The sequence below is a fragment of the Alligator mississippiensis genome, chromosome 4, assembly GCF_030867095.1.
Source record: "Alligator mississippiensis isolate rAllMis1 chromosome 4, rAllMis1, whole genome shotgun sequence".
In the NCBI taxonomy this organism is placed as follows: Eukaryota; Metazoa; Chordata; order Crocodylia; family Alligatoridae; genus Alligator; species Alligator mississippiensis.
The window spans coordinates 181,788,146-181,812,446 of record NC_081827.1 but is presented as its reverse complement, the minus strand read 5'-3'; the positions used below and the strand labels follow the sequence as shown (position 1 = coordinate 181,812,446).

Here is a 24,301-nt window from a genome sequence, read left to right as displayed (position 1 = left end):
CTGTGACTTTTGGGGGTCACATGCCCCTTCCTAAGTCTGTACCCCTATGACTGTGCATTATAAATATCAAGAAAACTAACACTATATGTCAGTTCTCACATTGGAACCTCTACAACTACAGAAGAAACTGTAGATATTTTCCTCACTTCTTTCTTTTTATTCCTTTTTCTCCAATTACATTTCCCCTTTCCATTCTTCTGCTTTCCCATTCCTTCTTTTTGCATACCCTCTAGAAGCCTGCCAGATACCCTCCAGACCAGGCTTAAGCCAGTCTAAGAAACACTATCTTAAATATTAAATGAGAGGCAAGGATTTCTAAGGGTAATAGCTTTTATTGGACCAACTTCCCCAAACTTTCAAAATTATGACATTCTTCATCAGGTGACTTACCTGGTGGGGATTTTATACATTTCATAGACATTAGGGCTGGAAGGGACCTCGGAAGATCATCGAGTCCAGCCCCCCGCCCAAAGGGCAGGAAGTCAGCTGGGGTCATAGAATCCCAGCAAGATAAGCATCCAGTTTCATCTTGAAGGTGTTCAATGAAGGTGCTTGAACAACCTCCGGTGGCAGGCTGTTCCAGACCTTGGGGGCTCGGACAGTAAAGAAATTCTTCCTTATGTCCAGCCTGAAACGATCTTGAAGTAGTTTGTGACCATTCAACCTCGTCATCCCTTGGGGCGCTCTGGTGAACAAACGTTCCCCCACTGGTCACAGGACACCACGATGAGTGACTTCCATCAATTACTACCCTCTGGGTCCGACCCCAGAGCCAATTTTCCAGCCAGTGGATCGTGGAGGACCCAAGGCGACAATTGGCCAGTTTCTCCAAGAGGCGATCATGGGACACCAGATCGAAGGCTTTTTTGAAGTCAAGATATATGACATCAATCTCTTCTCCCTTGTCCAGGTGATAGGTCACCTGGTCGTAGAAGGAAATGAGATTGGTCAAGCAAGACCTACCCGCAACAAACCCGTGCTGGCTATCCCTTAAGACGTTGACGTCGGCCAGTCCATTAAGGATGGCCTCTTTAATAAACTTTTCTAAGATCTTCCCCGGGATAGAAGTCAGGCTGATGGGCCTATAGTTAGCTGGATCCACTTTCCTCCCTTTCTTGAAGATAGGCACCACATTGGCCTTCTTCCAGTCTTCGAGCACTACACCAGAGCACCAAGAGTTTTCAAAGATCCGTGCTAGAGGCTGGGCTATGATGTTTGCCAGCTCCTTGAGTACCCTGGGGTGAAGATTGTCAGGGCCGGCTGACTTGAAGGTATCCAGCTTCTCAAGATGTTCCTTCAGAAAGTCAGCATTAATGGAGGGCAGAGGATCACCCTCACCCAGACTTCCCGGCCCTGTAGCGGGCATGGGCGTCCCATGGGGCTGATGAAAGACTGACGCAAAGTACCTATTTAATAGGTTGGCTTTTTCCTGGGCGTCAGTTGTCAGTTGCCCCATCTGGTTCAGCAGGGGTCCAATGTTGCCCCTGCTTTTCCTCCAGCTCCCCACATATTTGAAAAAGGACTTTTTATTGTCCTTGATGCTCAAAGCTAGCTGGAGTTCAGTTGCAGCCTTGGGATGTAGAGAGGACTGACTTTTCAGCATACAAATGCCAAATGGAAAAGGTGACCTGATAAAGCTTGTATTTGAAAATATTGCCCTAATCCTTTCCCCTCACATTATTTCTGGACCATCACAGCTATAACATCACTTTTACACGACCTCAATATTAAATCTCATGAAGCTTTCAATTGTTTTCACCACTGGAGGTCACTCACATCAACTTCTCAAAGTCTGACTGCTCTAGGTTATAAACAATCTGATTTTGCTCAAGCAATACCAAAAGATCAGGCATTTGCTAAGTAGATACATTCATCTTTAAATAGAGGTGAATTTTAAACTCATTTAATTTGATCTTTATCTCATATTACAGTTTGACAGGAGAATTTGACAGAAGAGCACTTGAAAATGCACTTGAGGATGAACAAAGCTGTCTCTGTGGAGAGCTCAGTCATTCTCTAAGTTCACTAACATCAGTTTTTCTGTTTTAGTGTATAGGATGGATGTGAAAGATGAACCTCTGGTTCTGAAATTGACTTTCTATGTAACCTTGAGCATGTCATGTAACACATCAGCCTCACTGTCCCTCAGCAAATGTGGTAGTGATATTAACCTACCCAATAGGTGTGTAGAGAGGACTGGCTTTCCAGCATACAAATGCCAAATATTAGACATGACAAATCAATGGGGGAACTTTAATCCAGTGCTCATAGATTTTAAGACTAAAAAGAACCATTCTGATCTTATAGACTGACCTCCTAATAATAAAATCCAGAAAATTAAAACAAGTGGTTCTTGCATTAAGTCTTTATTTTGCATTTAAGCTAAAACTCTCTTCAAGGCATTCAAATTTGATTTAGAGACTGAGTGAGACAACCTCCACATCCCTAAGTTATTTTAGAGGTTAATAATTAACTAGCAAACCATGCTTCTTTACTCTGAGTCATGAGCTTGAAAATTAGTTTTACTGTTCTTTGCAGACATCCACAATAAACAGTTTGTCAACAAAAAAGCCAATACACTTTTCACTTGCATGGATACTAACACAACTATTGTGATCTCTACAGGAAAACCAAAAGGTTGTGTTTATACCTTGTAAAACTCAAGAGCTGAACAAGAAGGCTGGAGCAATGCGTGAAAATCTGTTTCTTGTTTCTGAGCACTAATTTATCTTTAGTGAGGGAAAACTATGGTGAACAAAGCAAGGTGCTGCAGGAAACACAGGGAAGTCAAATTTAACAGGAGAATATTTGAAAATGTACTTGAAGATAAGCAAAGCTATATCCTGTGAGGCTCTCCCCAGTTACTGGCCTTTGCTGGTACATCTCTGTGTCTGCAAGATCTTTTTAAAGGTGGACTTGACTTTTCTTGAAATGAAAGTAAAATAAAGTCACAGGAGTACTCTTGTATTTTCTAAGTGAAAAAATACCTACTTTGGGTCTCTTGTGTTGGAAACCCAGGCACATTCATTACTTACCTGCCCTTTTGGAGAAACTTCATTTGTAGCCATTCCTTATTTTCCCACAGGCATTGCAAGTTTTCATCACTAGATGGTGCTGGCTATTCCTAAAGGAAAGGAGGCATTTCCTAATACCAGGTCACTGCAAAAACAGACTTCCTGTATTCCCAGTGGACTCTGTACAAATAAGACAAGACCACAACTAAATAAAACTTATCAGTTGAACAGCTTTCTTTATAGTGTAGGGGAGCAATGAAAGCTCCCTTTCCGGATTCATGGAGCATTCTTCCTCATGTTTCAATCCAGTGTGTGCTCCAGGACTCCAGTCCCAAAAGGATGCTGGGAAAGTTCTCTGTGGACATGTCTACATGTATATTTATGCACACCTAAACTTAATGAGCCTTTAGCAAAGGCACATTAAGGCGATTTAAGCGCATGTCTACATGTGAATGCGCTACTGTGCATTAAGGCACATTAAATTTAGGAGCAAATAGCCAAGTCTCATTAGCGCATCTACACGTGCACTAATGCAACTTAGCTATTCTTGCCTAAATTTGATACCTGCTTTATGCAGGTATCAAATATAGGCTTATATGGCCTTAAATCGCCATTTTTAAGGTGCATTAAGGGCTTGCACGTGTAGACACAAACCCTTAATGCACCTTAAAAATGGTGATTTTAAGGCTAAGCCCACTTAAAAGAAGCGTGTGTAGATGCACCCTGTAATGACTAGCATCTGACAAAGGAGGCTTTACATTGGGTATGCGGGCTGCATTGGATTCCCTGCACTACACTACAAAGAACTGGCCAATTCTCGGTACCCAGTATATATAGCACGACCCAATGACTTCTCTGCCAGGCCTTCAGGAACTCAGTGTCACATGAATGGGTCTGTTTATGTCTGCTGCATAGAGAAAAGTTCTACAGCCCAGGGGCCTGATGCTGCACGCTGGTAAACCAACATAAAGCCTATGTTATTATACCAAAATGAAATAGCTTTTTAATGACATGGACACAAATTGCCCCCTGTGTTTTGTACCATCTGGCAGAAGTTACCAGAGCCCATTCTGTTCTGGCCGTGCCCTTCCTGTCTAGAAGCCTCCAGGGTGCTGCAGGCAGTCAGGTGAGGAGTAGACACCTGTGGAGTTGCCATTCATAGAACAGCTGGAGGCAACAGGACATGGAACCTAGAGGTATTTCCCTACGGCTTTGTGGGTAAAGAGGATCTCAGAGTTTGATATCTTCAAGTTGTAATGTGCCGTTCTACAAGAGGAAGAAGGTGGGTGCAGACACCTTCAACATGCCTACCCTAATAGAAGGGTCCTGGTGCTAGGCTGATACTTCTAAAAAGTGTTCTCCACTATACAGGAAGGTTTTGGTTGTGAAATACTGAAACCCTTATAGGCAGAAGAAAGGTGCTTGCAAGCAGTTGATATTAAAGCATATAACAGGAGCAAGACACTGAACTTAACATTATAGCTGGGACCTGATTAAGCACGTATTAAAATCAGCTGGAAGATTCCACTGGGCTTTTAAGATCCCAGTGGCATGGGGTGGAGTATTCATTAATTCTTACTTCTCTGAAAGCTATCCTAGCCATTCTTCCTGTTTTCAAAACACACCCCTTGTGAGTCATTGTGCTATTCGCCACGTTGCTGACAAATAGAGTGCGTGGAAAGAACATAAGGCAACTACTTAAGCCTTTGTTTCAATATCATTTCCTAATCAGCTGTTCCTGAATTGCAGTCCTCTGTTGTGTGCACCTCTTTCAGTATTGTTATGCACATTGTTCTGTTGATACTGACATGTGCACACACAGGTACTATATTCAGTTACCATGGAAAGAGCTAAATGATTCCTTGGGGGTTATGCAAGGGCCCAGTGTTTCAGGTAGCAGACCAACAGGCCTTGATTTCTTTTTTGAACCTACAACAGCAAAAAACATCCATTAATATTTTGTTACACTACGTTTAGGTCTACACTGTGTCCCAGCAGGGATGCCTCAAACATACCCTGGCACACCTGTGCCCACTCACATGTTCCAAACCTGGCAACGTGCCCGTGAGACCAGCCTGGGGTCACTCCAGCAGCCATTCTCAAGCAGCTCGGAGACCAAGCTCTTGAGAGTGACTGCGGGGGGGTTGCATTTCTGGGTTTCAAGAGTGTAAGCAGAAGTGGGTGGGTAAGGTTCATTCAGGAGCAGCTCTGCTAGACCATGCCAGGAGCACAGACCTACTCAGCATAGACCTACCAGACAGCATAGACCTACTCAAAATCACTTAAACCAGGGGTCAGCAACATACTGGGATGGATCCGGCCTGTGAAGCCACTGGATCCAGTCTGAGGAGATGGAAGACTTTGCCTGTGTCTGTGTTTGTGCCTGGGTCAGGCAGCAAGGACATGTGCTAGAACTGGACAGCTGGAAACTGCACCCACACTGCTGCTTCCTGCAGCCCCCTGCTGCCTGGCTGTGACATGGATACCTCTTCTCACTGGTGTGGAGCCTCACTGCAGCTGAGATGCATGGGGAAGGGTGGGGAGAAGCAGCAGCAGTGACAACACAGCTTGCAGCTGCCTGGCTCTCGTACAGCTTCCCACTGGCTAGAAAAGGGGCAGGCAATTATTTCAGGTGGAGGGCCACTTACCAAGTTTTGGAGAGCTGTTGAGGGCCACATGGGTAGCCGCAACCCTTGACAGTTGCCCGTCCCCAGTCACCATATTGGAGCCAGAAGTCCTGCCCTCAACGCTTGACTTTTGCCATTGGAAGTCCCTTCCCTTGCCCTGGAGTACTCCTTTTGGGAGAAAGGGCACTGCAATCTTGAAACCAGGAAAAAAAAACCCAAATTATATACAACCCCCCACATCTATTATATCTTTTTTATTTTATTTAAAAATATTTTGTACTGATTTATGTGTTTACAAAGTGTGTCTAGAGGTGACTGCATAATAGCTCAAAATACAGTCCTACTGTGTGGTGTGTGTGAGAAGTAATGGGGTGTATGTGGTGGGGTGTGTGTGGTGGGGTGTGAGTATGGGCATGGTGGGTGGGTGTGGAGGGGTGTAGGGTATGTGGTTGAGGTGGGGTTATGGTGGGTGGGGTGGGAGAGAGAGAGAGACAGGCTGGGCTACTGGCTCCATCACGTATGGTTCTAGCAGACCCCATGCCCAGGCTCTGGACTCCTGCTGTGCCACCCTGGGTTCCTGCCAATCCCAGAGCACCAGCACAGGCTCTGCACGCCCCCTGCCACCATTGTTTCCCTGCATTCCCTCCCACACGCTTGGCTTCTACTCCCCGTGTCCTCACCACTCACCGTGCCATTTCCCACAGCCCCTGCCGCTCCCCGCAGCCCCTCTGCCACTACGCCACTCGCCATGGCCTGTGTCACTCGCTGTGGCCCCCACCACTTCCCTCAGCTGCACCACTTCCCCTGCTGCTCCCTGCAGCCCCTGCCACTCACCGTGCCACTCCCTGCGGCCCCTGCTGCTCCCCGTGACTCCCCTGCCACCATGCCACTTGCCATGGACCCCACCACTTCCCTCAGCTGCCACCACTTCCACACTACTCCCTGCAGTCCCTGCCGTTTGCCGTGCCCCCCCACTCGCTGCTGCACCACTTCCTGTGGCCCCCACTGGTTTCTGTGCCACTCCCCACAGGTCTTGCCACTCACCGTGGCCCCCACCACTTCCCTCAGCTGCTGCCACTTGCTGCAGTGCTCCCCGTGGCCCCTGCTGCTCCCCATGCTGCTCCCTGCAGTCCCTACCACTCCCTGCATGCACCACCACTTCCCATACTACTGCCTGTGGCCCCAGCTGCTCACTGCACCACTCCCTGCAGCCCCTGCTACTCCCCGTGGCTCCCCCCACTGCCATGCCACCCCCTGCAGCTCCCACTGCTTGCTGTAGCCCCCACCACTTCCCTCAGCTGCCACCCTTCCCGCGCTGTTCCCCTAGGACCCCACCACTTCCCGCGCCACTCCCTGCAGCCCTTGCCCCTCCCTGTGGCCCCCCACTGCTGCTGTTTCCCTCCACCCTCTGCTTCTTATTCTGGCTCCAGCCTGGCCTGGGAAGCACCACAGGGCTCCTGGATGCTGGGCTGGTCGCAGTGGTTCCCCCCACCCCTCCATCCAGTCTTACCTTACTTTCCACTTGGACGGAAGGGTGGCAGGTAACAGCTCCAGGGTCCCAAGGCCAGAAGCTGCAGAGGCTTCTGGTTGGGGGCTGAGGGCAGGAGGGGGTTGGGGGCGGGGTGGAGCTGGGCTGGCTTGCTGCTCAGCTGCTGGGTCCTACCACAGGCACCCACTGGTTCCTGCTGCGGCTAGGTACCTGTCATCTTTGACAGGCAGCTAGAGGTAGATAAAAATTAATTTTCTAAAATTTCTAGGGGCCCTACAGGCTGGATACAATGGACTGGTGGGTCGGTTCTGACCCGCCTCTGGCCTAGAAGCTACACCTGCACCACAGTTTGAGAGTAGGAGGTTGGGGGAATTGGCAGCAGCACAGGTGCAGCTCCTAGCTACCTGGCCCCAGCATGAGCAAAGGCAAAGCCCCTGTCACTGACATGCCACTGGAGCCACTCAGCCTGTATCAAACTGGAGTTGGGTTGTTCCAGCCTGTGACTTGTTAAAGATTGCTGGGCACTGACTTCAGCTCCTTTGGGGACTATTTTAATGAACAAGTTAACCAGCAGGAATATTTGCAGATATGGCAAAAATGCTAAGTATTCAGAGGAAATTTGTTTTGAATCTGAAAATGCATGTTGCTTAATAAGCATGAGTCTCTGGGAAAAAAACCCCCAAAAACAATGATGTGGCCTGTTTATAAAATCAGCATTGTTCGAATGTCAAGCATTGAGCACTTGTACATTTTGCAAATAGCGCAGAGACCAGGAATGATTTCTGTAAACATTTATTTTGACTCAGTTTTGCAGTTGCACCCAATTCATAAAAAGAAAAATGGTAAAATTAATTGAGAAACCTTGATGAGTTGTTTTCCCAGCAATATCCTCTTCTATGACAAGCTGAAATAACAGCCAAGAAAAGAATGCAGTTGCTTCTGCTCCAATTGCTGAGTACTCTGCTGTGAAACATAGAGGAGCTTGGGTAATGTTATTGATCAATTTGTTTTATTAAAGAAAATGTTGCCCTTTTTTGTTGTGTGTAATGTGTAATTTTAGCATGGTCTGTGCTATTTCCAAGGTGACCCATAAACTGGAGGAATGGTAAATGTGCTTGCATTCTATTCTGTTTGCTTCCATATAGCAAAGGCCTGAAAGGCATATTACACTGAAATGCAGTGTAACATCTTGATCGTAGAAATACAGTGTAACATCTTGATTGCAGTGAAGTCAATGGAAATTCTGCCCTGTTTTCAGTACAGCTAGGATTTCATCTATCAGGTTGTGTCTACACTTTATGATAGAAGTGTCCATGGATAACTGGGGGTCCTATGGCCTTGTAATTACTGAGAACACAGTCCATGCCAATCACAACAGCAATGGTCAATAATGGCTATGTGAGCAATGCAACATCCCTTCCCCTCATTTCTGTGATGAACTCTCCATCCCCACCCTACACACCACGAAGAAGTTTAAAATAACTGTAACAGGAAGCCTGGAGCTCTTATTATTTTCAGAGGAAAAAGCAGTAGACAGGGCTTGGAGGGACAAGTAAAGGGCAGCTAGAAGCTAAGAGTGACTATTGCTGTGCTGGTGGCATAGCAGTAGTACAAAAGGACAAGAGCACTTCTGTAAGTCACCTGACAGAAAGTAGGCGGAGCTGGAGCTGCATGTAAGTCAGGGCTTGCGCTAAAGTACTTAACCTGGACCTGCAGCCCCTAGGTGTGGGAGTGAGAGGAGCTCTGCAGCAAGTTGGCTGTGCTACTGTCTAGGATCTTGCTATGTTTGGGAACAAGAAGGAGCTGAGGGCTTGCAACGAATTGGGAGCCAGGGTGAGCAGGGGCTTTGTTAGACAGCTAGTGTGCTGAGAGTTTTCATTATGGCCAGACTATTTATACTTCTTGTTCAGTATAAACAATTTAATTCAATGGGCTGTGGATCAGGATCTTGATTTCATAGTCCTAAGTCATGACTCTTGCACTGATGCCTCTATACTACTGTAGCAGTGCAGAAATTCAAAAGTCTTTCCAAACCCAACAATCCTTAAGGCTAACATGGTTAAGGCATGCCTGTTTCTGCAGCCCATGCCATGCAAAGAAGTAACAGGGCTAGCACCATTCCTCTAATTTTGACTCCTGTGCCTGAATTAACAGCTCCCATTTGCAGCTGGGTCAACTAAGTGTAGCCTTTCCCATGAATCCAGAGTTTGGCTTAAACTCATGTCTCTGTTGTGGGGATTTACCTGCAATCATGGCACAGAAAGAAGTCGTATAGGGGGACTACATAGTCAATGCATGTACTTCTCTGCAATACATGTATCATACAACATTTTTGAGTTGGTCTAATAAAAGATATCAGATTTACTGAAAAAACCTTGTCTGCCTTTATCATACATGTACATCTCTAGTCTTAGCATCTAGCTTTCCTGTACACTTGCCTAAACTTAGGAATGTTCTTAGGAATTATCTAGCTGAAAGTTTCCAGGTTAGGCTCGGGGTAAAATTGCACATGACTTGAGTCCCACTGACTGTTTTTTTTTTCCAATTAAAATTAACTTCCAAAGGCCCACAGAAGTTTGATGCCCAAATATCTTCAAGGATCTGGGTCTAAGTACCTATGTCCATTTTGAAAATGGGCTTCAGGGTCCTCTGTTCTTATGTACTTGAAAGAATTTTTAACTGGACCTTAACTCCCAGGATCACTGCAGATCACCAGCCAGGAAGATGCCCTCTCCATCTCACCATAGCAGAGTCTTGCACAATTACCAGACTTGCGTGCATACCACACACATCTTTTCCACAAAAATCAGCCCTCCAAAATTGGGATGTGTGTTTTTAAGTGGGAAACTGACTTTTTTCTCTGCTGAATTAGAAGCATGGAAGTACAAAGGCAAGGAAACATTACTGCAGGATGGCTTCTGCCTCTGCCATCCCAGAAAAAGAAGGGGTGAAGTTCACCCTTCCAGGTCAGAGTTGGTGTGTTAATCTTCTCTCAGCCACAACCACTGCAGGCAGGATTCTCTGCTCTCAATTTCAGTCATGACTGAAAAACTTTCCCCTTCTTTATTCTGCCTTCCCAAAACAAGGTATGTGTCTTATTTGGGGGCAAACGGCAAGTGAGGAAATGTGATAGGCCAATGATCATCAACCTGCCATTGGCTTTTTCCAAGCCTAGACAGCCCATTGACTCTTTTAGTATGCCATATACCCTGCCTTTCTTTGCACAGGACCAAGAACCAAAAGAGTAAAGCACAGGTGAGGCCAAAGTAAGCTGGCAGAGATTGGGACTTCATCTTGTACTTGATCACGATCTTGCACTCTCCAAAAGTCTATCAGGTATCTCCAATGCTTTCTCCAGAGTCTGCTGTTTAAAATGTATGGTTGATTATATTGAAATAGACCCACAGTGACAGCACGACAGCTGCAGCCACTAAGGATCAAGAGATGCTTGCCTTGTATAAGTGTTGTACAACTTAGCTTATTGATATTTGTAGATGCTTTTGAGATCCTGGAAGGCAGGAGTGACGCATCTCTCTTTTGGAAATGTGACTTTTCAAGGTGTTTCTACACCTTGAGACCCGGAGTTGTTTTGGTTGCCTTACTCTGCTAGCATACCGATAGTTCAGAAATACTAAAGGGATTGCAAATGATAAAGAGTCAACTCCCTCAAAGAGCACAAGACCGGAATAAGAACTTCTCTAAGAGAAAAGAATATATGTCCAAAGTGAAATACATAGAACCAAATTGTCAGCAGATGTTGGTCAGTTTAGCTGCATCAACTTCAGTTAAAGCAGCAGAGGATCTACCACATGTATGGGAACGAGATGGAGATTCCAGTGTAAATTACCTGGCTGGCAAGGATGAAAAGCATAACTAAATTCCAATGTTGCAATACTTTGTAACTGCTTGAGGTAGGGTTATCAATATAGCTAGGTAGAGTCATTATGACCTGAGAACTACAATTACCTGAAAAGAAACTTGCTTAGCCAGTTCTGGAGCTCTGCAGCTGTCTAAGTTCAAAGCAAGAGAATTTGGCTGCAATATCAAAACACATTGGGATTCAAGTGATGAGAGAAATTCAAAGCAGAAGGACAGTTTCACTGTGGCATTTCCAGAAGGAGATATAGTTGTATCAGTGCAGAAAGAGAATTGTTCTGCTTCATCATTACAAATAACTAGGAAACAACTGGTTGGGATAATTCAAAATTAAATCAACTGGTTGGGATAATTTTGGGGGCTGGACCCAATGATCTCATGTGGTCCTTTCTAGCCCTAGTGTCAAAATCCTGAAGGCATAAAGGAAATTAGAGGACACTGTACCAAAGGCAAAGAATTAATGTGGGGCTCTTTTTTTAATTAAAAGTTTTGGCAAAGAGTAGACATAAGGTTATGGAACCATGTTGAGACAAAACCATGGCTAGTCTAAATTGGCATAGCTCCACTGAGATTGATAGTGTTATGTAAGGGGTGGGCAAAATGCTCCCCACCAGGCCATTCTGTCTGGCCTGTGAGGCCCCTAAAAAATTTAGAAAATTAATATTTAACTGCCCCTGGCTGCGTGTCATGTGGCCTTTGATGGCTTGCCAAAACTCAGTAAGCGGTCCTCCGCCCGAAATAATTGCCCACCCTTGTGCTATGTTGACTGACCAGTGATGAACTGGTTCATTACCTCTATTATTCTAGAACTGAGGCTCAAAGGGAGGTTCTGCTATAGGTTTCTAAGAATCACCCACCTTCCTGCTCCAGTTCTGCATATGCCCTGCACATGCCAATCCTAGGTTTGAGGGGATGAATTTGCTCCAAGGGAATCCCCTGTCATTACCCCTGAAACTCTGTTTCCAATGTGCATGAGAGCAGCAGTGGGTGGGGTCCAGAGTGCAGTTTCACTGCCTCATTTCCAAGATCGGCATATTCAGAGCAGTTGTGACTGGGCAGGACATGTCTGAAAGTGGCACTCCTAGGAACACTGCAGAGATGGTATAAACATACCTTAAGAGACAAGCCAGCAGTCTGTACCTTTTTAATTTACATCAATGTTAAATTATTATTGTTGTTATTATGGAGCCAATGAGTCTCAGAAAGATATGGACAGATGGGGAAGCAAAAGGAAAAAACAGTTGGCACAACAGGCCAGCCCAGTTGGGAATTTCCATCATCTTTTTTTTTTTTTTTGTGTGTGTGGTATGCCAAAGCATGTTCTACATGTATTGTAATTCAATTTTCTTGACTTTTTTTTCCTGATTGGAATTTTGTTTTGGGCTAGATCAGCTCACTGTTACCCTGTGTTCACTTGAGTGGTTAATGGGAATTGTAGTAGAATGTCCCACACCCCCATTCTTCTCCCATAATCCTCAGATGGGTTTTGTCTCTCATGATGCACCATGGTCTACCTCTGGAAGAACCCACTCAGTACATGACAGGTCTTCAAAACTCCAGTGAACAATGGAAAGTTTATGGGCTGATCTTCTTGGCCAGAATAAGGAAGTATAAACTAAACTTTGGATCCATGTGTTTAGTATCAATTTTAATCTAATACAGTGCGTCATTACAATTAATACTGATGAGAATGGGAGAAATAATGGCCCTAATGCAAGATAATACTTTGCTCTTTTGTTCTGTAGATCACAAAGCTCTTTACAAAGGGAGGAGGAGACAGAGGTAGGAAGTGACTTCAATGGTTACACAATAGAGCTGGGAACAGAACCACTCATTTCCAGTTTTCTATCTGGTAGCCTGCCTACTGGGCCACGCTGAGGCCTTGATAGAGTTGACTAATTCATCTACTTATGAAAGAGATTTCAGTGGGGGCAGGTTTGCCTATGAAGAGTTTAGAACACCTTTATGGCTGTTGCTGAGCAGAACCATGCCAACCATGCCAGTTTCATAATGGGGAGCATTACTTCTGCCCAAACAGCTTTATTTCCCTTTGTTTATTTTCAAGCATACTTTTCTTTGCACTTTTGTTTTTAGTCCATTTGATCAGCTGCTAAGGGCTTATCCATCCCTGGAGATTCACATTGGTTGTCTTAGGCAGGCCCCAGAATCCCACAATGGTGGAAGAAAAAATATGGACAACATGGAATATTCATGGAAAGAAACTGTGTAATGGAACATGTGTGGCTTGTACCCCTGAGCTACTTAGCTTGTACTTTATATCACCTCCCAACTACTTGATTTTGGCTTGGACCTTTCCCAGTGCATTATCATAAAAGTCTCCTTGTTTTCTAACTAAGACTGTGACATACATTGTTCTCCTTTCAACTTCTAACACCTCTGTTTTGAATCAGGGCATATTTTATTGTAAAAATATTTGCTTATGCAACTCTTCATAAGCCAAGAATTCTTTAGCAACTTAAGGGAGTATATATGCTAACAAGAAAGGGTTGCTTCTAATAAGTGTTTTTGCTTGTTGCTATATATCTTAGTGAACAACTTAGTGTCTGATAAGCAGCTCTATTCTAGGAAAAATTGAGCCACAAGGTAAGCTGGGAGACAGCAGAGTGGAAAACATTGTCTGTTATGACGTGGAAAAAGAAATCACTTCAAGACAGCTTCAGGAGTGGATTTCTTTGTTGAATTGTTCTTGATGGATGATAGAAGTTTACAGAAAATGTCTTCTGTGCTTTTTGGGTGGTGACAGTTGGCTTATGGGTCATGACAAACAGTGCTAGAGTAGGTACTGACACAGCTAGAATTTCTGGCAGCCAGATACCACCTGGTTGAAACAAGAACCAGCATCCCCTCTGTCATACTTGGCACTTTGTTTAGGAGAACAGCTAGTTCCTGCTCAGTGATCTAGCAGGGGGAAAAAAGGACTTTTTTTTCCTCTACATTTTACTGGGAGTAGGGGGTTGATTTTTCCTTCTCTCATTTATATGTGCATATATATTTTCCCTTTCCTTCTCTAACCCTTTTCAGCTCCTGACCAGGAAGAAACTGCCCACAAACCATCCCAAAACAAGCCAACAGAATCAGAGCAAGCCAAACTACTTGACTTGAAAGCTGTGGGGTTGCTTTCCTTGTGGTGCTGCATGCCTATCGCCAGATGGTGCTGTGTAAAGGCATAAAAAGCACATCTCATGACGGTCCCTGCCCCTTACTTGGACTAAAATGGAGCTTAACTTTTGTCAGTAAGTACAGTTTTTTCTTCTTTCAGATAAAACTGCCAACAAATGTCACCTTGAGGTAAGACTGTTTTAATCACAGGTAGCAGAAGCTAAAGCAATACGGTTGATCCGTGGATATCTCAGAACAGCAGACTTCCAATGCCTGAAGAAGGGCGTTTGTGCCCAGAAACTTGCAAAGAACTTTTTTCCAGCTACTCAGGTGGTCTAATAAAAGATAACACATCTACCCAAAGAAGCATGGCTGACCCTAAGTATTTAAAGTTCATGAGTTATGAGTCACAGAAATCATGAGATTGGCTTAAACAGTAGAGATTTTAAAGCTAGTAAATGCCTTTGTCCTCTTGTTTCTGAGACTTTTAGAATGTTCTGTGGTCATGTTATCAAGCGTTTATCTACCACTATGGTGGGCAGAAACGTATTACAAATAAATCATAAGAGTCTCATGTAACCACATTACTCTTTGAGCTGGAGATTAAGGAAAATGCCAAATATCAAGTGGGGTGTCAATAAGGCAAGTGCTGTTGAAAGAAGGAAGGAAGAAAAAATAGCTCTTCAGTCAGGTTCTCCTTCCCTATTTTTCCTTGAGACTTCACATCTGGAGCCTACAAGAGGCTGAAATAACAAACCATGCCCTAAACGGCTTAACAGCTTTCTTCTGCATCTTTCCACATTCTGTGGCAACCTGATCCATTATAATTCTATTACTACTGTGGCTGCCCCAGTTCTTTTTAGTGTGAGAGTGAAATTCAGCCCAGCACAAGGCCTATGGACCTTTAAAATCTCACTTAGACAAATTATGACTAGAACTATCTCTGGGCAAATGTTGGTACAAAATGAAGGAATCATGAATTTGCTTACCTCCTGGGCTGCCAATGACGCAGGCAAACCAATGAATAGAAGATATTAGGAATGTTTCCTCCTGTAGTCTATTGGCTTTGGACTAATCACACCTCACGTATTATTCTTATGACGCACAGCAATTCTCAGTTATCCAGAGTCCCCATCTAAGAGTCCCCATCTAAGAGGGAATGCAGCAGTGGTTTCATCTCTGAGTGGAGTTCAGCCTCTAACACACAGTACTTGGTACTTATTACAAGGATTTCTTCCCTAAGGAAAATTCAGGCATTAAAACCCTTGGATTATGGGTGTGCCCTAGCAGTACGTTGAAATGAGTATTGGGATGAAATTGTTGGCAAGTTATTTTTTTGGGGAAACAAACAGCCTTTACTAAGTGGCCTAAAGTAGTTCAAGAACTGCTGTTTTTAACTTCAAGGTTTGATCTGCCTAGCAACATAGAAGCATATGTTAGTCTTCAATTGTGCAGTGGTGAATGAGTCTCATGACTTATTCATCTGAGAGCATGTTACACAGATCCTGCCTCTTTGTTTCTAGAGCAATTTGCAAATTAGAAAACTATATACCAATAACACTAATGTATTAGCACCATTTACTTGTTTTCATATGAATGGAGAAGGAAGAAATGCAAAATCTTCCTGGAATCCACTGAGGATGTAGAGAGCAGTCCTTCTCTCATCAGCTCCTGCATCGCTCTGCTTATGTAACAACTGTCTTGTGATGTCCCTTTGTCACTCAAGCACAAACAAAGTATCTGCTACCAGTAGAGATTGAACTTCATGGAAAACCAGCTGTTTGTGACATTGGCCAAAGGCAGCCAATTGGAGATCAACAACCTCCTTTGACCCTCCTCCTTATAAAAGAATGCCATTACAAAGAAAACATGCACTTAAAGACATCTAGGACCATGGTTCTCCATCTATGGCCCTTGTACCAGACCTGGTCCATGGAGCCATGTCATCCAGCCTTTGGGGCTCCCCATGGGACCAGAAATTTGGCAGTGGGAAAGCAGTGGCAGCAGTAATTGTCATGGGCGAGCCCAAAGCTATGGTAATTCACACTGTCACTGCTCCCCCATTACCAAATTTCTGGACCCATGAGGAGCCCCACAGACTGAATGATGTGGTCCCATGCACCAGATTTCACTGGTGCACAGGGTTGGGCCAGACTGTGGGGTTGCTCCATGGCTGAATCCAGCTCACAGGGGTGATGCACTAGATCACACCTGCAGGCAGACCCTGCACACCAACCCTATGCTGTATCAAGCCTACGGACCAACTGTGTGTAGGATCTAGCCCGCGGACTGACTCTATGCTATTCATTGGGCCCGCAGGGCTGAACAGGTTGAGCATCACTGATCTAGGACAGGACACAGGTACTTTCATTTGGGTAAACTTCCTGAACGTGGTGAAATATCACTTGTCTCATGTATGGGCTCACTTTGTATAGGGTTCCTTACATATAGCAGGAGATTGCAAGACTATGCAAAAGGAAGTGTTTTAGATGGAGACAGTGGGGACTGGTGGCCAGAAGACCAGGATTCCATTCCTGCTTTGCTACTCACCTGCTGAATAGCCTTCGCCAGGCCACGTCACCCCTCTTTCTCACATTTCACCAGTTATCTCTGTTTTCTATATAGACTGTAAGATAGGGTTCTTTTTTTCCAATTGTAAGAAGGATGCTTGTACTATGGTTGTACAGTGCCTTGCACAGTGAGGGCTTGTTCTTAATCTGAGTTCCTAGATTCTGCTGTAGTTGGAACAATAACAGCAGCAGCAGTGTTAATGCTGCATTTATCTTATGAAAGATCCTTCTCAGACAGCATCTTGCTGGTCATGAGCTTTTCCCTTTGGCTGTCCCTAGTGCCATGGCTTTTCTCGATGGGCACACAGGAAATTACCATCTTTTAAACTGCATCCACTTGAAATCTTTCTTCTTTGTAGAGAGTTTTGCTTAATGCATATTGTCCAGTTCTGTAAAGATTGCAAGTAGGAACATTCAAAGTTTGCCAAGAACAAAAGAGGCAAGGAAAGACATGGTTAACTTCAATTTCTCAGCAAAGCGTATTTCAGTCAAGAATACATACATAATTCATAAAGAAAAAGTGAATATGTTATAAGAAATATAGTAGAGCTCTTCTTGTCTGTGAAACAGGTCTTCTATTTATGTTTATCTTGGTTACTTCTGTGGTCTCCATCACCATGGTACCCAAGCATCTCTCAATCTCTTTGTCTCACAACACTTATTAAGGCATAGATGTTGTGTAACCTCCATTTTAGAGGGGCACCTTGGGGCATAATGGTAAAACAAGTAACCCATGGTCTCACAAGTTATCTGCAGCAGAGCAGGGGGCTGAACTGAAGTCTTCTAAGTCTCATGGATAGCACTCAAACCACAGGAACTCCCTTCCCATTTGGGTATCCTAGTCAACTTATCCTATTGCTCAAGGCTCATGGAAATTATCAGACAGGTGTAAGGGAGTTGGGCGTGAATAAGGGAGTCTCAAAATTACAAGTCAAAGGTAGGGGCCAAGTTGATGGGAACTGGGCACCTTGCTCCAACCTATGGCTTTGACCAGTGGTGTCCAACCTTTCAGCCCCATGGCCCACATGAGTGGTATGGGGTCAGTCTGCAGGCTGGATCCCAACCTGATGTAAGAGGTCAGGCTGGTGCATAGCCACACCCTAGAACAGGCCCCAGCTCTGGCCTCAGCCCCATGCAACAGATCAGGCCCTGTGCCAGATTGTGACCACGGTCCTGGCCCTAAAGACACAGCTATGTCATCCACAGGGGTCTACCCAATTTAAGGTAGCCATTCAATTTCACAGGGAGATCACAGGGCCAGCCACTATTTTTGTGGCCTTATCTTGGCAGCCTCCTGCTCCCCTGCTTGTGGCTGAGGGGCCCTAGTATTCCTGCCCCTTGCCGCTGACTGGCTACAAGGGCTGTCTGTAGTCATCTGGCGCCAGGGTTGCAAATTTGGTGGTGGGAGAGCAGTTGGAATTTAAATGCTTAGGAGCTCAATTAAAATGCCACTTCTTCCCCATTGCCAAATTTCTCTACCTGTGGGGAGCTTGGTAAGCCAAATCTGGCCCACAGGTTTGAGCACCCCTTGGTTTAACCACCTCCCATAGCTCAGCGAGACTTCCATACACAGTGCTCTTGGGACCTTCTGAAAATCCCAACTGATGACAATATTAATTCATGCTGGGCTAAGCTTGTTGCAGTTTTCTTCCTCATTGGAGAGAAATACTGGAGTTCAGTCTCCCAAACAAAGCTGGGCCCAGTCTTTATCTCTTGCTACCTAATTTACAATGTTTGTGGCTTAGCTAAACTACTGATTCTTAGGATCCCAATGGGGAGTCTAGCAGGGTCATAAACTAATGTATTAACAAAATTTTCATGGAACTCTGACATGAACTCATCTGCCCCCAAACATGTTTGTTGAGATTATTCTGATAGCAGTAGCTGCTTTTGTTCTGCTCTTGACAACTGCTAACTGCATTTCTTCGGAAGAATTATCTCAGAATCTACCGACAGCTTTAAAAAAAACCTCTGGGTTTCTTAGGAATGAAGAATGCTGTTTTTTTTCTTTTTTTTATCTTCCTTTTTCATTCTCAACTTCTTTTCCCTTTAACACCTTGTCACTCTACGATAGTCTTTCTCACTGTAAGGGTAGAGAAGTACTGGAACAAATGCACTAGGTACTTGTGGAATCTCCTTCTTTGAAAATGGTATGTATATGTTAACTAAATCTGTAGAGAATCATCTTAAATCCTGCCTTAGAGCAAGAGGTATGGATTAAATTCTTTGCCTTTTTTTTTTGTTTGTTTTTAAAGGAAGTATCTCTCTTGAAAATTGCCTGCTGGTAGGATAACTCTTGCTCCCAAATAGAGTAAGCCACTATGATGAGGATTCTGTTCTGTAGAAAGCCACCCACCCTGTGTCCTGCAGGGACAGTTCAGTTTGTGTCTTTTGTGTCATGGAAAAAGGAAGATTGAGAGGATGATTGGGATCTTTTCTCCTGTTATCCAAGTGTTAATATTGCTATGCAGATTTGGAGGTAGTATGATTCAAGGGATGCTGAAGTGGGTGACATCAAGAGACTTGTTCTATTCCCGGCTCTGTCAGTAGTAGGCTGTGTGACTAAGAGCATTGCTTCACATCTCTGTGCCTTTGTTTCCCCTCCCTCAGTTAGACCTGTCTGATTAGCTTACCAACTACGCAGGGCAGGGACTGTCTTGCTGTTGCTGCACATCGCACTGGTATTCCCGTCTCAGCTGTAGCATCTAATCTACACAGGTTCTTATGCATATCAAAGCACTCCTAGTATATAAACAATAATTAGTAATTGACCCATCTTTATTTCATATCTTTTATTTCTGATTTATCTTTCCCATATAGTATAGTACACTTTTGGAATACAAATAGACTTAGGCTCTGTACATACACCCAAATGATCTGAGAGACTTCTGGATTTGTTTTCCTGCTGAGAAGTTACCTGGAAATCCCTGAACAGACATCTGAATGCTGAGACCTTGAAGAGCAGAGAGCTTGCCAATCTGATGCTGTATAGCCAGGGGGCCTCTGTGCACACACCTTAGCATGCTCTGTGGGCTTCCTCAGTCTACCTAGAGACAGATGGCAGCAGTAAATAGGGCACCCCATAAACAGGGCACCCTGACTGGCTCAGGATTAGCCTGTGTCTCCCTAAAGCACAAAGTGGGGACTCTAAAGGGGATGTGTTCTGCTCTGCTCAGCTGGAGCAGTAGAGTCCAGCCTGAGTGATGCACTGTTTTGGTGGAGGGAGAGGAGGCAAAGCATCCTGCAACTTCTCTCAGAAGGAAATATGTACAGTCATTAGCTTACCCAGGAGAAATTCTCCTGGGAGTAATTTAACCCTGGTTGTTCCCAGGTTATTTTAATTTTGGAATGACCATTTTTGCTCTGGAAGAAAAATCCTGAGCTGTTGTACACTCATAGTTTCTACCAGGAGAATAGCAACTCTCCTAAGAGAAACTGTATGTCTATACATGGCCTTAGTAGAAATATTTACATGCTTTTCTTTATAAGACGCTGAGCTTAAAATCACACTTCTCTGAATCCCCCCTACTATTATTATAGACAAACCTTGTAGTCCCTAATAACAGCATAACATACTTCATCTTTTTCGATTGATTTACTTGGTGCATTTGACAATGCTTTGTCTACAGAAAGTTTCATTGTCTCCTCTGTTAATTTACCCTTGTTTTTAGACAATGACAGAAGATGGAAATATTTTTTAAACATAAAAAGTTGTGTGAAGCATTTTCTTAATCTGCTTTACTGATAACAGAACATGAATTGAAAAATACAATTTTATTGACACTGAAACATTTTGGAAGGCTGTATTAAATTTGATGATCTTTTTATACAGAAACATTTAAAGCAAATTGTTTAGATGTTTATGTAATATAAATTAATATGATATATTTAGTGTTTTTGAGATATATACTATATTTAATAGTTAAATGCAAGTATAAATGCATCAAAATGGCATAATTCAAACAAAACTATTTGATGAAGAACTAACATATTTAAGAATTCTTATTTTTTAGGAAGCTTGACATTTTGTCTTCTTTTTCTAACTCAACATTTTTTTGGAAACGTTAGAATTTCTTATTGAATAGCAATTCCAATTCCTGGCTAGCTTCAGATTTCTGTTTAATAATGTTTTCTGTAACTTATTTTGCTATTTTTTGTTGCAGAGGCTCTTTTCACATTCATAACTGAGAAAAACGTTGCAATAAATTGCAATCACATAATGGTTATTTATTTTTGGTCTAATTATCACTTCCATCGATTGAGGTAAATTTATATAACATATGATAGTGTCTAATACTCATTGGTTGCTTTTATCCTCAGTTATTATAATGACCACTGGAACAATATCTGTGGGGACTGAGGCATAGACTTGATTAAAAGGCTTGACAGGAGGTCTGTGGCCGCACTGAGTACTGAACTTGGGTCTCCTTGGACTCCGTCCAGTTCCCTGTCCATGAGGGCATTTATTTTTTTCAACAAGCAGGTTGTGCAGTAGAGTAACCAAGTGGAAGAAACTGGAGTAGCAGCCTTGGGCACCAACTTGGAGTGGGAAGTATAAAATAATAGCCACCGTCATTCCCTTGAGTGCTGCCATTGCCCAGGGCACAGAGCTGATCTGTTACAGTAGTGTAACTAAGCATGCGTGAGTGGGGCATCAGCCTCTGAGCACTAACTTGTTGGGAGCATAAAATTTGCAGCTGAAGCAGTGATCCAGCTGCTGCCTTATGCATCATCTCTGCCCAGGGAGCAAAACTTCCCAGCTATGCTGCTGCCCTGTTATGTCTCCAGGGTTGTGATCTCTGAGAGGCATCACGAGGCCCTGAAAATATTTTTATGAAGCAAGTGAAATTTTACTCCCTGCTTACCTCAAGCCTTCAGGTTTAAAGCACTTTAATTTAGCCTTGCAAAACACACACACACAAATGACTGGAAATTATCACTTACAAAGTTTTTTATTCTTGTGGTAAATGTAAAGAAGAATTTGAAAAAGTTTAAATTTTATTTAAAATATTGCCAGACCGAGAAGACCGAGCCACACCATCCTTCCTACACTTATGATAACAAACAGGATCTCTGACACACATTTCTGTTTCTATTTTAAGGATTCAATCTTGCATAGGTACAGGAGCAATATTCAGCTATCCATCCTAAAATTTTCCCTTGCTAATGTTGGTTTCATATTGCTTATTATTTAAGTTTGCCATTTTTTAAAATCATCTATCCACTAATACCAGTGTGTTGATACAGAAATAAAATCTCCCCCTAGTGGAATATGTATGGTAATAATTCACCAGGGTTTAATTATTTTATTACTTCTATAATTACACAGAACAGAGATTTTTCCCTATGAAGCCAAGAAGAGCCTAGGAATAACAACATTTTTAACCATGTGAAACTTCTGTTAGATTGCATTAGAACCAGAGGATGCTTTAGCACATAGCTACTCATTCATACATAGCCAGATCACAGAAAGAGACATCGTAACTGTGGACATCCTCACAGTAACTAAGGAGCAGATGGTCATGCTGATGTGATTACAAAGTTCAGTTACTCCTAGATTGTGGAGTAGCTCACTGCTCAAGAGATCATGCATAAACCAATCAGTGAAGAATCCCCTGACTTTGCCTAAAACTGCAGCCAGTTCTGATATCACAGCTTCACTGACAGGTGAAGCAAAAGAGATTCTGAACTGTTCAGGAGGAAATGCATCTTAAAACATGGATAGAAGGAAAAGGAAGGGTGGTACCAGCTAAATCCATGTTTCCTTCAGGGCAAATGTTACCTTTTAGACTGGTACAATGTGCAAGTCCTTCTATTTCCTTTTCCTTAGCTTGTTGACTTAGCACTAGATTTTGCCCTATATCAACAAGAAGTGGTTCACCCATTCTTGAGGACAGAAGATTTTGTGCATCCAGTTGGGAATCTTGCCTCTGGCCAAATCCCTGATGTTTCAGACTGAAAAGAAGACCTACCACAACAGACACTGTATGTAAAGGATGTGGAAAGAGAATGACAATGGCTTCCTTCTCCCTGGAGGTGGCACACCTTTATTTGAAATATGAGATCTGATTTGACTAACCTTGGCATCTTAATTTCCATCTTTAGAAACCCAGTTCTTGTCCTAGTAACAGCACCGGCATACTGGAGTCCTCTGAAAAGCAGATGAGTTGCTATTCCCCCCCCCCCCCCCCCCCCCCGATATGGTTACCCTCATGGTAGAAGTTGAATGATTTCTAATCTTTTGTTCTTTGTATATTTCTTTACAATTTTACTGTAAGATGGAGAAATACTATTACCTCTGTTTTAGCTTTTGAGGAACAGAGACCCACAGTAACTAAGGGGAAGCGACCCTGGCAGGAAAAAACAAAGGACTGGTCATTTAGTTCAGTCACAGGCAATCACGTCATGTAACCCCTTCCGTAAACAGATAGAGCTTCATAAAATGAGTTTGGAATAGTGGAGACAAAACGCCTACTGGAAGGCTCTTCTAGAGCCCACTGTTTTGGTGGCTAGAATCCTTTTTCTGTTTTCCAGTCTAAAGGTATTCAATTCATAGTCATTTTCTACCCTACCTGCTAGCTATTCCACATTAATTCCCTATGTTAATTCTTAGGGCAGGGTTAGTTAGTGAAGTAAGGTGTATGGCTTACACAAAGGCACTCTTAGTTTACATGAAAGGTGTTCAAGGCAGGACTCACTCAGTGAAATTATAGGTCAAATTAGATTATCATAAGGGCCCTGAAAATTAAATCAGTTCTTCCTTCCTGGTTAAGAAAAGGGGTCTTGGCTGACATCGCGTTGCCTAAAACAACATCAGTTGCGACTGATGTCCTAGTGGAAACAGCCGTTAAAATGTATTAACCAGTCATGCTGGGATCCCTAGGATCCCCTGTTTCCCAGCTGAGGTCAACCTTACGCTTTAACAGGTGTTTAACTGTCTATATGAGGAACCAAGTCAAAAGAGCTAACATGAGGCCAACCACAACTGTTGCCTAGTTAAGCCAAGGCCAGAAGGACTGTTGCAGGCCTGATTTAAGACAAGCCTCAACAAGTGAGCATGACAAATGCTAGAGGGGAAAGAAAAAGGGCAGGGCTATGGTATTAAAGTGACCTTGTTAGAAGCAGTAAGCATCTGCTTCTATATTCTTTCCAACATACTCTTTTCCCTCAGTGTGCACAGTCATTTTATTTGAATACTGGTGTCTATTTCTATTAATTATTGTTTGACCTTTTTCTGCCCAGCTCTACAACAGTGGGGGAAGGTGGGTCTGGGAAAGAGCACAGGGAGCTGTAAACATCAGGTAGAATTACAAGGAAATGCAAAACAAGAGGTAACAGGTTATCTTTTCATGGACTTGAGCCAGGAGGGTGTGTAAGTCCTATTTCCTTATATAGTTCCTCGTACGGTTCCACAGTTCCTTATAATACACCAGAATCACAACTCTCAAAGACGTATTATTAGGACAGGCAGGAACCTAGGGGTTTATTCTGAAGTAAATGTTGGCAAGGACAAAAATAAGTATCTGTAATTTAAAACTTCCACTGAAACAATTCTGTTTGTCAGCTAAAATGTGAATGTCAAACTATTTCAATTTGGAGATGCTG

General features: G+C 43.5%; 1 long non-coding RNA gene across 2 annotated transcripts in view; it reads left to right on the top strand.

The window, feature by feature from the left end:
* The window catches only part of LOC109284288 (uncharacterized), a 35,809-nt gene that overhangs the window by 7,415 nt on the left and 4,093 nt on the right, over window positions 1-24,301 (top strand). For both annotated transcript variants that reach the window (XR_009462041.1, XR_002091685.2), the window contains exon 2: window positions 14,049-14,260. This is a non-coding gene — a long non-coding RNA (uncharacterized LOC109284288). The remainder of the gene's footprint in view (window positions 1-14,048; window positions 14,261-24,301) is intronic.